At 41.6% G+C, this 17410-nt stretch overlaps 1 protein-coding gene across 1 annotated transcript in view; it reads left to right on the top strand.

The window, feature by feature from the left end:
- The first annotated feature begins 14744 nt into the window (after window positions 1-14744).
- The window catches only part of KATNAL1 (katanin catalytic subunit A1 like 1), a 49641-nt gene continuing 46975 nt past the window's right edge, over window positions 14745-17410 (top strand). The window contains exon 1 of the mRNA XM_054974269.1: window positions 14745-14872. The gene's annotated coding sequence lies outside the window, so the exon portion shown is untranslated. The remainder of the gene's footprint in view (window positions 14873-17410) is intronic.

A 17410-nucleotide genomic window follows, 5' to 3' on the forward strand; every position in this document is an offset into this window, starting at 1 on the left:
GAGCTGAGATAGCCTGTCTTGAGGGAAATAAAACGACAACCGCAGAGTGCTTTGCACGTTGCTCAAATGCTCTGTTTTCCCCTCCCTTTCCTTTGAGGCCTTAAAAAGAAAAAAAAATAAGGAAGGAAGCTTGAGGCTGGTGGCTTGGCAGGTGCAAAGGCTTTTAAAGCAGACATCTGTTTTAGCGGTAGCTCTGGCCTTAGTGCATGAGAGCAGAAAGCCTGCCTCTCCCTTCCCTTCCCTTCGAAAAGAAAACTGTTCTACATACTTCCAATTTCCCATAGAAGAGCTGCACTCGGGCTGTCATTTCATTCTGCACATTCAGACTTTGCACTGTCATATTTGTACAAGAGGGTTACAAAGGGTGAGGACTGCTTCCTGTTAGACCATTAACTGTTTAATGCAGCTGTTCTTTCACTGCATAATAGGAAGGCTTTGGCTAATGCATATGCAGGCGCAAAACTGGTAATACATAGCACTGAATGGGAGAAGACCTTTGCAAATTTTACGAAATAACAGGTGCAAGGGATAAATTTGGCTGCTGAAATACAGTTTCCTTTAAGTTATCGTTACTGAGGATGATTGGGGGTTTTGTTCTGAGGCCTTATATAGCTTATGCAAAGTGAGGGCCCAATATCCAGTTCTGAAACTAACAGTGAAATAGGTGACCATGTTGTATGATGAAAAATACCACTACTTTCCGACAGCACTTTTTTTTTAAAAAAGGTAGTAATGCTCATATATATGGTTGTACTGATTTCCACCAGTTCCCCCCTCAGAACTTGGAGAGCCCTCCAAAAAGTGCTGATACTCAGTGCCGGTGAGTACCGCCACAAAAAAAAACCACCCTGCTTTCTGAGATATCCACAGGTTATCAAAGCCAAAGCTGATCTGCCTTTAACATACATCTCCTGTTGTGGATATACAAGCACTGCTAGGAAGACAGAGTACATTTGAATATACAACCACACTGAAAGTAAATCACTTGAGCGTCTCTGTGTAAGATGTCTTGTGTAGATAGACTCAGTGATACAGTAGACCTTAGCCATTCATGAGTTTGTGACTTGTGATTTCACTTATTCACTGTCTAATTCCCTCCAGTTTTTACTCCAACCATGATATAATCATAATCATTACATTATTATATTTTTTGGGAAATTTGGTTGTTTTGCAGGCCTCTCAATTGTGAAGAACCAGGACTGTTTGTATGATAAACTTTATGCCTGCTTGACCTAGGGTTCCCAGCTGCCCACCAGTGGTGGGAAATATCCTGGTGGTTTTCTTGCTTGCCTACCCGTTGCTGGCAACCAGCAGGAGGTTTTGTGTCACCCAGAGATCACCTATCACCAGCAAAATAGTAAAGAGTCCAACAGCACCTTTAAGACTAACTAACTTTATTGTAGCATAAGCTTTTGAGAACCACAGTTCTCTTCATCAGATGCAACTGAAAAAGAGAAATTTGGTTCTCGAAAGCTTATGCTACAATAAAGTTGGTTAGTCTTAAAGGTGCTATTGGACTCTTTAATATCAAGCTCTATGTAGTATCCGGAAATCTCCCAGGATTTCAACTGATTTCTAGCGCTCTGGAGGGTGGACTGTATGGTATTATACTCTGCCGAGATCCCTCCCCTCCCCAAATCCTGCTCCCCTCAGGCTACCCCCCTAAATCTCCAGGAATTTCCTAATCCTGAGCTGGCAACCTTAGGAGGGGAACAGGATTGCTTGGTGTCAACCCTCCACAGGCCCAATCTCTGGCCCTCTCAGCAATTTTTTGACATTTAACTTCTGTTCTAAAATGACATTAGCAGACACAGGTTGGACCTGTAGCTGTTATAATGTGTAATGTGGCCTCCAGTTAGCTGGTTAAAGAAGTTAGTTTGTACCTCATTCTGGCTCTTGTTCTTCACCATTCCTTTGCAAGCCTGTGTGTGTAATGGAAATGTCCAAAGAATCATGGAATAAAGAAGGGGAAAGAAGCAATTCAAAGAAGCAAACCAAAATGAAATGAACTGAACAAAAGCCATCTGGTGCAAATACCTTCTTCTGAAATGAAAATAGAGCATGTGATAATAGGGGATCAATGTCTATTAACAGAAGAAACTGTATTAAAGATCCAGTAGTACTTAAATAAAATACTTACCAAACTTCAGAAAGTGGAAGATCTGGTCAAAACAACACATAAAAACCAACACTGCAATGTGTTTTTCAAGGGCGCCCCTGCTGTCTGTCAGCCGTTGTGTGACCAACCTGTTAACAATCATTCTAGAAGTTCCCTGGGATGCAGGAGAGTATTAATGAAGAATAAGGTAGTCCTGAAAATAGCTAACATACCAGTTAATTTTGCAAATGGGAGAGCTGGGGTACCATTAAATGATCTCTCACCTCTTTAATGAGATGATTGGGGCAGCATCGACCGAACGCAGGCTGAACCCCTCCCAGCCTTTAACAAGGAGATTAAATTACTCCCAACATTTGAGAACCTGCTTGTCCCTCATATGCTTCTCGGAATGAGAAGATTGCTTGAATTTTTTCGAATTCAGCCAATTAGAGTCTTCTCTGACCCAATTCTAAGACCCCTCTAGACAGATGCAAAAATTACTCCTCGCTAGGAAGCCAGCATGCCTATGCATATGGAGGTGGACACTGACTTAACTCCGCTCCCCAGTTGCGCTCCTTCATCATCTCAATCAGAATCACAACATAAGGTTCTGAGGCCACTGATCAAACCCCCCAGAACAGCAGGGCTGAATCAACCCACTCTTGTTAGTCCTCCTTCAAGCTACATACATAATTGCGAGGAAATTAAGCCTGAGACTGGAATTCCAGCCTCTCTAGTCGATGTAACCTCAACTCCTTTAACAACAACAACAACAACAACATTCTATTTATATACCACCCTTCAGGACAACTTAATGCCCACTCAGTGCGGTTTACAAAGTATGCCATTATTATCCCCACAACAAAACACCCTGTGAGGTGGGTGGGGCTGAGAGAGCTTCGGAGAACTGTGACTAGCCCAAGGTCACCCAGCTGACTTCAAATGGAGGAGTGGGGAATCAAACCCGGCTCTCCAGATTAGAGTCCCGCGCTCTTAACCACTACACCAAACTGGCTCTGATTTAATTACAGGGACTGACATCTCCTTCCCCCTTCTGATGAAGGCTGCCTCTTTGGAATATTCAGTAGAGCAGAACATATCTTCATCTCTCCACTATTTACTAAAATCTGATCGCACAAACACCATGGCCAGATCAGAAGAATTGACACTCCATTTACGTAATCCGGATGGACATAGGGATATGGACAAGGAGAACCAGTGTCTCTCCACTGGAAATGCAGCATGAAACCTCACTGATGGCCTCCGAATCTAATCTGTCTTGTCCGAAAGAAGTACTCCCTGTAAATAATGCTGACTCTTCCCTTCAGTATTACAGAATTCATCATTCAATGGTTGTGCCCTTACTGATGCTAAGAAGATACTGGACACCACTTATAAGGCGGATTGACTGTCACCTCTCCTCCTCTGCTGGAATATTGCCGGATTTTATCTCTTTTATTTCACAGTTTAAGATTATTTTCTTACAAGAAACCTGGATGCAAGCTCCATTTGATTTTTGTAATTACCTCGCCTTTCATTCATATTCCTCTGTTAGCCCTAATGGGGGAAGATCTTCTGGAGGACTGAGTATTCTAATATCTACATTGTTAAATGGATCCCCAAGGAAATTGGAAAGTGATAAGAATTGGACTTTGGCAGTTAGTTTATCATTTTCAAACTATAAGATAATTTGTATGAATGTGTATATTCATCCCCTTACGAAACAGTCTGACATCAAAAATGTCTGGGAAGAGCTGGAAGGTTATATCAGTCATGTATTAGATAAGTTCCCTTCAGCCTCTATAATCATTGGTGATGATTTTAATGCAAGATTAGGACACACCAATGAACAATTGATTGCTGAGTGTGGTCTGGGAGACCTCAACTCCGATGATGAACTCTGGCCACTTTTTAGGTGTTTCTCTTTAGATCCAACTGTCAATCTTGCTGGTGCATGCCTTTTTCAAATGGCTTTCAGGCTAAACCTCGTTGTCCTAAATGGTTTATTATTGGGTGACTTCCCTGGCCAATTTACATATTGGTCAGGCCTAAAGCACTCGACTATTGATTACATTCTTATTTTACAAGATCTCTATGATGATCATATTGACTCTTTGATTGATGCTAGAACAGAATGTGACCACCTAATTTTAGTTCTTAAAAATCTTAGACGCTTAGAATTTTCTAGGGTCCGACCCCATCCTGATGTACTTGAGTCCGAGCCCCTTAAACACACTGGGAGGACCTGACTCAAATGGTCCTCTCATATTAAAGAGAAATTTTCTCGTTGGACACCGTCAGCTGATGGTCAGTTCTTCTCGCATGTCTTAACAGCTAATATTGACGGGGAGACCTCCCTAATTTATTATTATTCTCTATTATTATTATTATTCTCTGTTAAGTATTAAACTCCAGTCCCTGTTATCAAGACCTGGAGGCTTCAAACATGGTTTGACCATGAGTTTATCCAAGCAAACCTGACTCTCAGGGAGTGTTTCAGGACCTTCTGACAAAACCAAAATTCAACTACTAATTTTGATTTACAATTTAAAAAGAAGAAATACAAGGAGCTATTAAAAACTAAAAAAGAACCCCTGTTTCTCTATTATGGCAATCCTTTATTAAGGCCACCAGAGAAAAAGATAATGTTAACTTCTGGAAGATTGTCTCTAATCTGCAAACTAAGAACTCCAACACCCGTAACCCTATTCCTGCAGAAGTATGGGGAAAGCATTATAACACCTTATTTAGGGACCAGCGGTATGTTGTACCTCCTGCTATTCCTTTAGATAACTTAACACAAAAGCCTCCAGTTTCTGAATCAGAAATTGCTTTGGCTGTTGTGGGTTTTCCGGGCTGTATTGCCGTGGTCTTGGCATTGTAGTTCCTGACGTTTCGCCAGCAGCTGTGGCTGGCATCTTCAGAGGTGTAGCACCAAAAGACAGAGATCTCTCAATGTCACTGAGAGATCTCTGTCTTTTGGTGCTACACCTCTGAAGATGCCAGCCACAGCTGCTGGCGAAACGTCAGGAACTACAATGCCAAGACCACGGCAATACAGCCCGGAAAACCCACAACTGCCATCGTTCTCCGGCCGTGAAAGCCTTCGACAATACGACAGAAACTGCTTTGTTAATCTCACAACTGAAATCTGGAAAAGCTCCTGGAGGTGATTTTATAGCTGCTGAGCTCCTGAAATCGCACATAAATTGGTGGACTCCAATTTTAGCAAATTTATTTTCCTATATATCTTTTAAAGTGAGCTTTAGTCAAATTTAGCGAGCAATGTGACACCGAACTTTTAACCATCAATTTCGCTAAAACTGAAATTGTTCATTTTAGTAATTCATTCAGGAAGTATGAATGGAATATTAAAGGAAATGCCCTAGAACAAGTCAAGAACTTTCAATACCTAGGCATTACCTTTTCTTATAATTCCAAATTTTCAACACATCTGTCCTCATCAGCCAATCTAGCAGACAGAAGTGCAAATGCTATCCTTCGCTTGGTTAGAAGGAAGGACGCAGGCTTTCTCCCTATGGCCTTAAAAGTCTATCAAGAAAAACCATTGGCTCAGCTCTTATATGGCTCGCAGATCAGTTCCCTTGCCAATTTAAAGATTCTTGAAATAGTTCAATCTAAGGATGGTTGTTGTGGATTTTCCGGGCTGTATACCCGTGGTCTTGGCATTGTAGTTCCTGATGTTTCACCAGCAGCTGTGAGGGCAGACACTGAAAGAGCAGACACTGATCTCTGTCTTTTGGTGCTACACCTCTGAAGATGCCAGTCACAGCTGCTGGTGAAACGTCAGGAACTACAGTGCCAAGACCACGGCTATACAGCCTAGAAAAATCCACAACAACCATCGTTCTCCGGCCGTGAAAGCCTTCGACAATACAGTTCAATCTAAATTTTTTAGATCCTTATTTGGTGTCCCTAGATGCACTTCTAATGTAATACTTAGGCAAGAGGCCGGTCTACCCTGAGTCGAAACAAAAGTATGGGAACATGCAATACTCTTTTGGCTAAAAATTCACTATAATCCGAAGGGCCTAATAACTTACCTCCTGGCCTCAGCCCCCTATCCTATCTGGTCTACACAAATTCGTAGTAAGATTAAACAGATTATCTTAGTCCCAGAAGATCTCTTCTGTGGAATCTTACAAAAGGCAAGAACAACTGTTATACAGAGACTGCTTGATATTAAACTACAAAATGAAGAAGCTCTGCTACCCAAGAACTTTAAATGTCTAAAATCTAGCCCTAATTTTACTGCTGCTTCTTATCTATTTAACATTACCCCTGTACCCCTGTACAGATGGGCATTCTCTAGCGCCCGCTTTGAGGCTCTACCTTTGGCTGTATTGCAGGGCAAATTTGTTCAAGTGCCTATGCACAAACTTTGTGCCCCTGCATGACCAACACAGTGGAATCAGTTACCCATGTTCTTTTATTCTCTGAATTTTACCAAGAGGAACAGGCTTGCCTTATATTACCTCTCTTATCTAGATTCAACCCTTTGCAATCCTATTTTGATTGCAGACCAGAAATTCTGCGTAATTTCCTTTTAGAAGATACTCAAGAGTTCAGCAACTCATGCTGTGGCTAAATTTTGCTCTCTAGCTGTTAAGAAATGCAGATTGCTTCTGGCTGAAAACGTTATTTAATTATTATTTTTTGTTGCTATTGTCCTCCCTCTATCACAGAGTTGTCCGGTTCTACTGGCTCCTGATGTAATAAAAGATCAGTGGTGGTTTCCAGATTCAAACTTTTAAATGGCTGTTTAGAATGCTATTTTATATTCTTAATACTCTACTTTAATCTTACGATGCATTCTCTACTAGAGACCCTGATATTTGTATATTTTTAAATGAAGTTTCTTTTAACTTGTACACTATATTTTAGATAATGTTTGTCTAATAATCTTGAATCTGGTCTTTGACCGCAATAAAACTTACAAATACGCATATGATGTAAAACTTGAGCCTACCACTTTCTTTATGTAATATAAATATTATTTACAAACTGTGTTTCTTGTTAAGGTCACTAGGTGGCATTTGACTGCACAATCCAAAACTTGCTTGGTGTTTTCTATCAATTTGGATGGTCCTAATGAAAGGTATTACATTGCACAGATTTTGTTCTTGGTTTTTGATTTTCTGTAGAAGGATATAGCTGTATGACTTTTTAAACTCAAACCTACCCTTTCATGGGAAGTTGGTCCCATTTCAAACTTATTTCCAAGTAAATAGGTTTAGGTTTAGGGATAAAGGTTGCTGATTCTGTGTTGGAAAATCCCTGAAGATATGGGGGTGGATCCTGGGGAGGGTGGGGTTTGGGGAGGGGAGGTGCCTCAGTGGAATATAAATGCCATATAGTCCATCCTCCAAAGCTGATATTTTCTCCAGGGGAACTGATCTCTGTGATTTGGAGGTCAATTGTAATTCTGGGAGATCTATAGTACAGCCCCCACCCAGAGTCTGGCAACCCTAGGTGGTGGGATATAGGGGGAAAGTGGCATGAGTTCAAGTTAGACTTAGTTTCAGTAGAATATACTAAGATGGCTTAACTCCATTCCTTTTTCTTTCTTTCTTTCTATCGTTCTTGCATTTGTCAACAATATGCTGACTTGGAATACTAAAAGAAATGTTTTATGGATGTTCAGGAATGATCAAAGACAAAAGTCTTCCATTAGTGTTCTTTGTCACAGTGAGGGAGAGGGAGCTGCTGTAGCGCAGTGGTTAAGTGGTTCAGATACAATTCAGAACTGTACTGGTTCAAATCCCACTACTGCCAAGAGCTCAGCAGGTGGCCTTGGGGAAACCATTCTTGTCAGCCCCAGCTTCCCAGCTGTATTGTGGAGATAACAACACTAACTTATTCACCATTCTGGGTGAGGCACTGTTCTGTCTAGAAGAGTGGTATAATAAGCACATTTGTTGTTGTTGTTGTTGTTATTTGAATGATCCAAAACACAATCAACAATAAGCAGAGGTCACATGTTATTATTGATTGGCCTTGCTAAGCTAATACAGGTTTCCACCGGAGATCTAAGTATCAACCAGATATCGCCGTAATATGTACGCTATTCCAAGAAGAGCCTTCTTTTGCAGTTCTGTAGGTGTTATGTCAGAAAGCTGCAGTTTTTCGATACGAATTGCAAAGTTTTCGAGATGGTTCCAAGTGCCCCAATGACAATGGGGCTACTGTTGCATTCTTCTTCCATAGTCGAGTGGTTTCTATTGCCAGATCTTTATATTTAATCATTTTTTCTTGTTCTTTTTCTTCAATTCTGGCATCCCCAGGAATTGCAATGTCGATTATCCAGACTTTTCGATTTTCCACAGCTGTTCTGTCTGGAGTATTATGTTCAAGGTGCTGATCAGTTTGAATCCTGAAATCCCACAAGATCTTGACTTGTTCATTTTCTAGCACCTTTTCCACCTGATGTTCCCATGAATTGTTTGATACTGGCAAGTTATACTTTTTACACAATGACCAATGAATCAGCTTTGCGACCCTGTCATGTCTAGCTTTGTAATCTGTCTGTGCAATTTTGCTGCATTCAGAGATAAGGTGGGACACAGTCTCATCTTTTTCCTGGCAAAGTCGACGTTTTGGATTTTCACTGATTTTCTGAATTTTGGCTTTTATAACATCCGTTTGCAATGCTTGTTCTTGTGCTGCGAAGATCAGACCTTCAGTTTCTTTCTTGATTGTATCCATCTTCAACCATGCCCAAGTTAGGCTGTTGTCACTTTTTCCTTCAATATTTTTTAGATGTTGCCCATGTAAGGGTTTGTTCTTCCGGCCATTTAATCTATTCTCAAACCGTTTCTTCTTGTATTCAGCCTTTGCTTTGGTTGTTTTTAATATGTTCTCTGTTTTCACAGCCTGAAGTAATTTTTCTGTACTTTTACTGATGTAATCATTCAGGCCTCTCTTTTCTTCTTCCACTACATGATGTACTTGTAACAGTCCTCTTCCACCATTTTTTTGTGGTAGATATAGCCTGTCAATATCACTTTTTGGGTGTAAAGAGTGATGCATGTTATTAGTTTTCGCGTTTTTCGATCCAATTTTTCTAAATTGCTTTGTGTCCAATCTATTATTCCAGCTGGCTATCTGATCACTGGAATTGCCTATGTATCATCATCATCATCATCATCATCATCATCATCACCACCACCACCACCACAATTCTGTAGTCTTGGTTGGGAGCAATGGCAACAGCACAGCCGTTCCAAACATATTCTCCACTACTCATGGTTGCTGCATGTTAGGATCTTTTCCCATGGTGCCCAAGTTATGTTGACCATTTGCAATCTGATGTAGTACAGTCTAGGAACAATTTTATACCTTCAACTGCTGAGTGCATGAACTATATCATAGACAATTTTGTTCAGTTTGGTAGCTGACTACTGATTTCTCGGAACTACTGCAGATGTGGAATAACTTCCCATGAGAGACTTGCCATGAAGCATCCTTATTGGGTTTTAGAAAATTGGTAAAATCTAATTTATTCTACTGTTCCTTTGAAAATTCTACTAGTCCTTAGAAAATAATTAGTGCTGCTATTGTTATGTATTTATATGGGTTCTATGATAAGTGCTTCAGGCTAAATTAGGGTTTCCAGGATCTGGCAATCAGCGGGAGGTGGCAAGCCACATGGTGATATCTGCCACTAGTAGGCAACCTGGACAAATGCATGGCGCGCATGATCCCCGCCAGGCACGGCCATGTATCTTCTGGAAGTGATGTCATTGTACTGCCTGCGGGAGTGCTCCTATGCTTTGCACAGGGCCTATTTTGGCTCAAGATCTGAAGTTGCTTAGTGCCATTTGAAAAGGCATACATGAAAACCCTGCCAGGGGTCTCCATAAGTCAGCTCTGACTTGAGGGCACTACAGAAACACACACACTGTAGAACTAGGGTTGCCAGGTGCCTATACTCTCCCGGCATGGGGGACGGGAGCTTGGGCCTTCTCTGTGTCTTTTTTGTCATGCACACACTCCTGGTGCTTGTATGATGACATCACTTCCAGAAGTGATGTTGTCATGCTGGTCGCGGGAGTTCTCTTGGGCTCTGTGCAGGGGGGATTCTTTGAGAATCAGCCCCAAACAAAGCGCGGGTGCAGTCTTGCAGCCAGCACAATGGTGTCACTTACGGAAGTGCTGTTGTCACATCTGCTGGGATTGTGCGCGCTGTGCATGTTCCTGGGATGCCTGCAGGCACTGGAGTGCACACCTGCACAAAAAGACCTCACTGCTGGCATGAGGTATGTGCCATGTCCCTTCCCTCCTGGTGGGAGGGTATAGGGACCTGCCAGCCGTACCTGTAACAACATAAGCTGGGTCTGCGTGTGTGCCAGGTTTTAGCTCCTCTCACCTGAATGCTATTTGCTGTAAGAAGTAGTCCATTTCACTCTACATGTGAATTGTTAATATATGAATAAATATATGTGGATTTTGCTGCTTCCATCTAATTTGGATTTAAGCAATATCCCCATGCAAAATAGCACTACAGGCAAATTGGTACAAATTACAGCTTTTCCTTGGAAGGTGAGACCACTAGGTAAGGACTCCAGAGTGAATAGTGTTCCATTATTATTTAACTATTACCAGGCTTGTATAATGATAATCATTATATCCAGGGTTTTTTTTCTGGGAAAAGAGGTGGTGGAACTCAGTGGGTTGCCCTTGGAGAAAATGGTCACATGGCTGGTGGCCCTGCCCCCTGATCTCCTGACAGAGGGGAGTTCAGATTGCCCTCCGCACTGCCGAGCGGCGCGGAGGGCAATCTAAACTCCCCTCTGTCTGGAGATCAGGGGGCGGAGCCACCAGCCATGTGACCATTTTCAATAGGTTCCGGAACTCCGTTCCACTGTGTTCCCGCTGAAAAAAAGCCCTGATTATATCCACTTTCCCACATAGCAACATCTGTGGATACTTAAATCCAGAGACTGGAGCCACAAGCAGACAAGACAGATCTTTCTACAGACTTAAAAAATGCTGCAGGTTTACAGAAAAATTTGAAATCTTAAAAACAACAACAACTGGGGAGTAAAATAGCACAAAATTATAGAAGTGGAACTCATAGCTTTAAGAAATGAATGGCTTGAGTGATTGTTGCTAGGCAACCACAATAGTATTCCTGGCTGAAGCCTTGGTTTCTGTCAGTAAAGGTAGGAAGAGGAGGCAGGGCCCTTGCCAGGATTATTTTGGCCTTTGAAGGAGGACTCATTGGAGCTAGCCATGGTAGCAGCTACCAGCTTAATACCACACAAATTCAGTGACTCACCCAGCTGCTTGCCACCCCATGAAAATCTGTGTGGTGTAGCGGTAGGATTGCCAGCCTCCAGGTAGTGGCTGGAGATCTCCTGGAATTACAACTGGTCTCCAGGCCACAGAGATCAGTTCACCTGGAGAAAATGGCTACTTTGGGGAGTGGACTCTATGGAATTATGCCATGCCAAGGTCCTTTCCCTCTCTAAACCCCACTTTCTCCAGGTGTCTCCAGATTTCACCCCCCAGATCTCCAGGAATTTCCCAACTTGGAGCTAGCAACCCTATGTAGTGGTTAGAGTTTCAGGTCAGTTCTGAAAGATCCAGGTTTGAAATTCAACTCTGCTGTAGAAATTCATTGGGAGAACTTAGGCCAGTCACACATTCTTAGCCTAACCTTTGTTACAAGATTGTTATGAGGATAACATGGAGGAAAGGAGAATGATACAAACTGTTTTGGGTCCCCATTATGAAGAAATGTGGGGTATAAATGAGGTAAATAATAAATATAGATGAAGATGGGTACAGAAGAAAGGTAGGTTGATTGGTGGGTGGGAAGGAAAGCTGAGATATGGGGGCAGTCAGGAGGCAGGAAAAAGGAAATACTGTGAGGAGGGGATATAGGACAAACTGAGATGCTTCCTGTAAGTCCTTGAGGTTTCCCCACTGCACAAGTGCAAGTGGGCCCAGCCTGGTTGCCAAAAGCACACAAGTGGGCCATAGTTTTCCCAATAGAGGCTACCTGTGAGAGGGAAGGAGGGAATGTTGAAGGAAGGGGAGTGCAGAGAAAAGTTGGTTGGATGGTGGATGGAAAGTAGAGAAAGAAGCAGGAAAAGGGGAGAGGCTATGGGGCTTTCAAAGAAGGAAAAGATGGAATAGTGGGGAGGGGGATGTGAATGAGATGACCCTTGCAAGTTCTTGCAGGTCCCCAGCTTGTAGTCATTCTATATTGAGCTGGGAAATAAACATTTTAGGGCCCAAGTCCTTAATTGAATCTTCAACCATAAATTTATTGTTACAAATTGATTTTGAGGTTTTTGTTGCTCATTTTTAAAGATAGCACACCAAAATTAAAGTGCACTTTGTTGTTGTTCATTGAAATCCATGTTTTCATGCTTTGTGAATGTTCAGTCCTGTCCAACTCAATAACTTGAACTTCTCTCCAGAGAGCCTTAAGCTCTTTAAATATTTTTAGGTTGTCTGATTTCTTGTATTCTCTCTCAGAAGCCAGTTTTGCTTCTAAACTCAAGATTAGTTTAACTGCATCTTCCAAGCATTCCAGAGTCCAATAAAATGCTGCCTAATTGCTGCCTTTGTAGAGTCCCACGGGTAGTATTTGTCTTTAGACCATCACAGTGGACAATAAACTCTTCTCAGGCTTCCGATAAGCCTTTTTATTATTGAAATCGGAGCTGTGTAAAATTAGTTCTCTAGCAAGTAACCTAAAAACATCTTGTATGGAGGACAATTCCCCTCACAGTACAAGACTGCGTAGACATAAATATTTGCAAGCAAGCAATACCATAAATGATGAAAGAAGTGCTAAATTCATTTTGTTTTTAAAGGAACAGTGTGAATGTTTCATCAGTCTAGTCATGCTAGATCAGACCAAGATGTGTACTGAAATGTGGCCCATCAGGACCCATCAAAATTAGTATGGTTTAAAATTAAAATTAGTTTGAAAATGATGAGCCTGTTCCTTTCCCCCTCAGTGGCATTTAAGCATGACTAATTTTAGTTGGATTGCCCCTGTTTTTTTATGTAGATTTTTAAACTTATTCTGTCCTTCATATCAGGCAATGGCATTTAAAGTATTTTGTTTATTTATATCCTCTTTCAGCTTCTCAGACTGAAAGTGGATTACAAAGCAGCAAGAACTGCATGGGCACAAAAACATCATAAGTGTTTAGTAACAAGATAAAAACAGCACACAGGTAAAAACACAAAATTAAAAATGGACCAAAATGCAGCCAAATCTGTCAAAACAGTTTATCCTCCAGCAATTGCCCTCTGGAATAGAAGTCTTACATGCTGCCATGTTCAAGAAATTCCTGGAGATTTTGGGCAGTGCCTGGGGAGTGTGATGTTTGGGAAAGATAGGATGTTCAGCAGGATGTGATGACACACCCAGTTCAAAGTAGGACTAAACATCCCACCAACAGACCCCGATCCCCCACTGTCTCGGTGATGGAAAAATGCAGAAAAAATTGCTGTCAGAGTGATGGTGTGATGTCACTTCTGGAGCAACACTGGAAGTAACATCATCACATCAGGGCAATACTGTAGGATTCCTCTGACATCCTGTGGTAAAATCACTTGTCTGCAGCCTCAGGGTACCTAACCCATGTCTGTTTCTGGAGGTTTAGATAATGAAATGTATTAAGCTGAGTGTCATCTGTATTGGTGACAACCCAGTCAAAAGCTTCTGATGATCACAGGCAAAAGTTTAACATATGTTAAAAACCATTGGGGATAAAATGGATTCTTGGGGTATCCCGCACACCAAGTCTCAACTGGCTGATTCTGTCTGTTAATCAGGGATGGGTGGGGAGTTAGTGCCATTTTTTTAATTTTAATACCATTATATTTATTAATACAAACTTTTATGTATAACAGAATTACATTTATTTATTAAGAAAATTCATAGGCTTGAAAAAACATGCTCGAGGAAGTTCAAAGTATAAAATAAGTAAAACTATAAAAATAAAATGAAATTATTTTCAATAATCAAACAAGCCATAAAAACACAAGCCAAGAGCAGAAAAACAGCCTAAAACAACACGCAGCAGCCCAAAATGATATACATAAGGCTAGAAGCAGAACTTTACTGTACCTGACAAAAGTTCACAAAAGAATCTGGTTAGTTTTTTTAAAAGTGCCACAAGACTCTTGTTTATTGTGTGCTGTAATGATGGTGGGTTATGAGTTCTGAAGAGACGACAGTAGGCTGCCCTAAAGTAAAAACGAGTGTTCTGCGTATTGTGTTTACATCTTGAGGTCTCTTACTCTCATTTGAAGGAGAGTCTGAGGTTGGCGTAGTGATGGTGGCTTGACATGACCCTAAAGCTTGTCTCAGATCCACCTCAGTTTAGAACTCTACTAAAGGAGAGACGGGAAGGACGGATCTTGTCATGTTTAACGAGGGCATTAGAGATTCTTGGACCGCCTGATAGGACTCGGGTCTCCCACCAGCAGGGGGAGGAGCCACAGGCTCTCTCAACGCACCCTTCCCCCTCCCTCCTCGCCTCCATGGCAACCAATCGCCGCCGCAGCCCCACGCGCACGCCAACGGGCTGAGGGAGCCGGAGGGTTTCGCCCCCTCCCCTCCCTTTCCTCTCGCGCGCGCACGCAGCCGAGGGACGCCGCCCCGCCTGCTCATTCTCCACTCTATTGCTCTCTGTTCGATTGTTTGAGGGTGAGGATGTGAAGCAAACCTGTTCACGTAGGAATCGCGAGCAGTTGCATCGCTTAAGAGACGTTCCTATTAAGGTAAGGAAAGGGACCAGGGAGAAAGGATTTGCTCCTCCGTCTCGCGAAGCATGATGGGAACTGTAGTTTGGCCGGCGATCGCTTCTTTTAGCGGGCAGAGGAGGCGTGGGCCTGAATGAACTACAAATCCCAGAGAGCTCTTGTGTGGTATCATTGGTTTTACCCCTTTGTCGCTGGTCCCGGGGGTGGGGAGCAAGAGGGAGTAACTGTAGGATAAAGGGATGGGATGGGGGGGGGGACACGGCGGTTGACGGTGGAGGCGCCCAGATAACGGTACAGCCAGATCCCTCCTCTGGTTCTCTGCCTAGCTGCCCCGAGGCCTTATCACAGGGGTTTGTGTAAGGTTGGATCTACCTCACCTACAAAGAGACGTTGGATAATGATCTTATTGGTGTAAGAGATAAGAAAGAGCCCAGGGAATGGTCATGGCTATGTAGAATCAAAATAAGAGGGGGGAAAGGGAGGAAGTACTCAGAAGATGTTAAGCTTGTTCCATGGAGTTTGGGGCGGGATATGTTACAGCATAAGGAACAATAAAACCTTGGATCTGTTGCTTTTCCAATGAAGAATATTTTCCTAGCTTCCTCCAGCATATTATTTTATATTATAAAAATAAAAATTCTCATGCTGTTATTCTTTAGAATTTGGTATTTTTACTATTCAATTGTTTGAATAAGTTTATTTTGTATTAAGTAATACCATTTGCAGAATTTTGGAGTTGATAGTATCTCAAAGACAACCCTTTTCAGATGTCCTTGCGATTTCAGGCGTTGTTGCATTAAATGGGTGGAATGAGGAAGCTGCACTCCTGCTCCTTAATAGGACTGCACCCCTTTAGAGTTCCTTGGTACTCTTTTTTGTGTAAATAGGGGTAATTTTTTAAAAAACATGGTTGCTGTGTCTAGAGATCATGTATGCACGAAACATCTACCACTAGTCAAACATCCTAAATAGCTTATATATTACATCAAGCACAGTACTTCTCATCGGAAGCATTTGGCATGTTCAGCTGTTAAGTCACTGTGATGAAAAACACAATGGTGTTAATAAACCAACATGCAACCCAAGAAGATGATGTTGGCTTCTGGATGTCTCAATTTCCATGGAGGACCATGATGACATGGCAGCATTTGGATGTGGGTGCCTATGTATCTTAAATTTGGTAAACACTTTACGTTCACGTATATGATGCTCACTAAGGTGCTGCTTAGGTTTGCATTCTTATGTGTGTAGTCCTGTGTGCCTGTGCAGAATAAAACAAAAAGTGGTAGAATTGGCTCTAATATGTACAGTTATCACTTTGCAGTCTTAGGAAGTTGCAGTGGTTGTGAGAATGGATTAATATGTGCTGTCAGATAGTACTTCATAGGTGATCTGTGACAAGAGGATACCCTACGATACAAGAAACAAAAACATTTTGTTTCAACAAGGATTTTCAGAATGGGAGATCCATGAAATATGTTAGTTGTCTTAAGCCTCCTCCCAATACTTTGCCATATTTCTGTCAATTTTTAGTCTTTTCTTTGTCATTGCTTTGCTTTTCCTTCCTTCCTTGACTGCCATGCCCCTTAATCAGGAGTCTTGCGGCACCTTTAAAGACTTAGCCAATTTTTATTCCAACGTAAGCTTTTGTACACTAGATTGAGATGTAACACTACCTGAAGTCAAACCTTAGACAGGCCTTTTTTGCTTTTATTGTTTTCAATTTTGTAATCCTAGCCACACTGCATAGCTTTGTTATAGAGTTCTTTCCCATTTACTACTAGAGTTCTTTATTTTTCTTATTTTGAGAATAAGTAAGAAAGGCTGACTATATATTAAAATAATAAGGTATTAGAGGAATTGGGCTTCAGCCTGTATTGGAAAAAATGTGTTGGGCTTTAAGATGCCACAAGACTCTTGTTTTGGTTTTGCTGCATTAGATTAAGATGGCTACCCACCTGGAATCTTATCCCTTAATGAGTGCCATATGTATGGATGTCCCCAAGAGCCTTGGTGCTTCACGACAGCTGGTGCATAAGCTGAAGTTGATATCAGAAGACCACATCAGAAGCAACCAGGATGTAGAGCAATAAATGAATTCCAATTCATTGATCTTGTATACAAGATCAAGATATGAATGTACCAATGCTTTCAGATAGCCAGGGGGACTATAATTTCAAAAAACATATCTTTTCAAAAATAAAAGAAGGTGGATATGGATAAAAAGCTAAAAATATCTCATGGAAGTCATGCTGCCCAATATCCCTGTTAGTATGTGATAGAGGTAATGGACGGCTGAAAAACAGGCAAACCTGGAGCATATTGTTTGCTGGGACTGCGAACGGTATAGACTATACATCTGAACAAAAGTTCTGTTCCTTTTCCTTCAAATATAGGAATCTGACCCAGTATTTATTTATTTTATTTAGAAAATTTTTATGCTACCTCTCCAGGAACCTGCCCGAGACTACTTACGAAATAAAAGTAATGAAAACAAAATGTTAAAATAATATATTTGTAAGAAACAAGCTGGTTTTGAGAAGGAAAGCCCTTTCA

The sequence above is a fragment of the Eublepharis macularius genome, chromosome 3 (assembly GCF_028583425.1).
Source record: "Eublepharis macularius isolate TG4126 chromosome 3, MPM_Emac_v1.0, whole genome shotgun sequence".
Taxonomy (NCBI): Eukaryota; Metazoa; Chordata; class Lepidosauria; order Squamata; family Eublepharidae; genus Eublepharis; species Eublepharis macularius.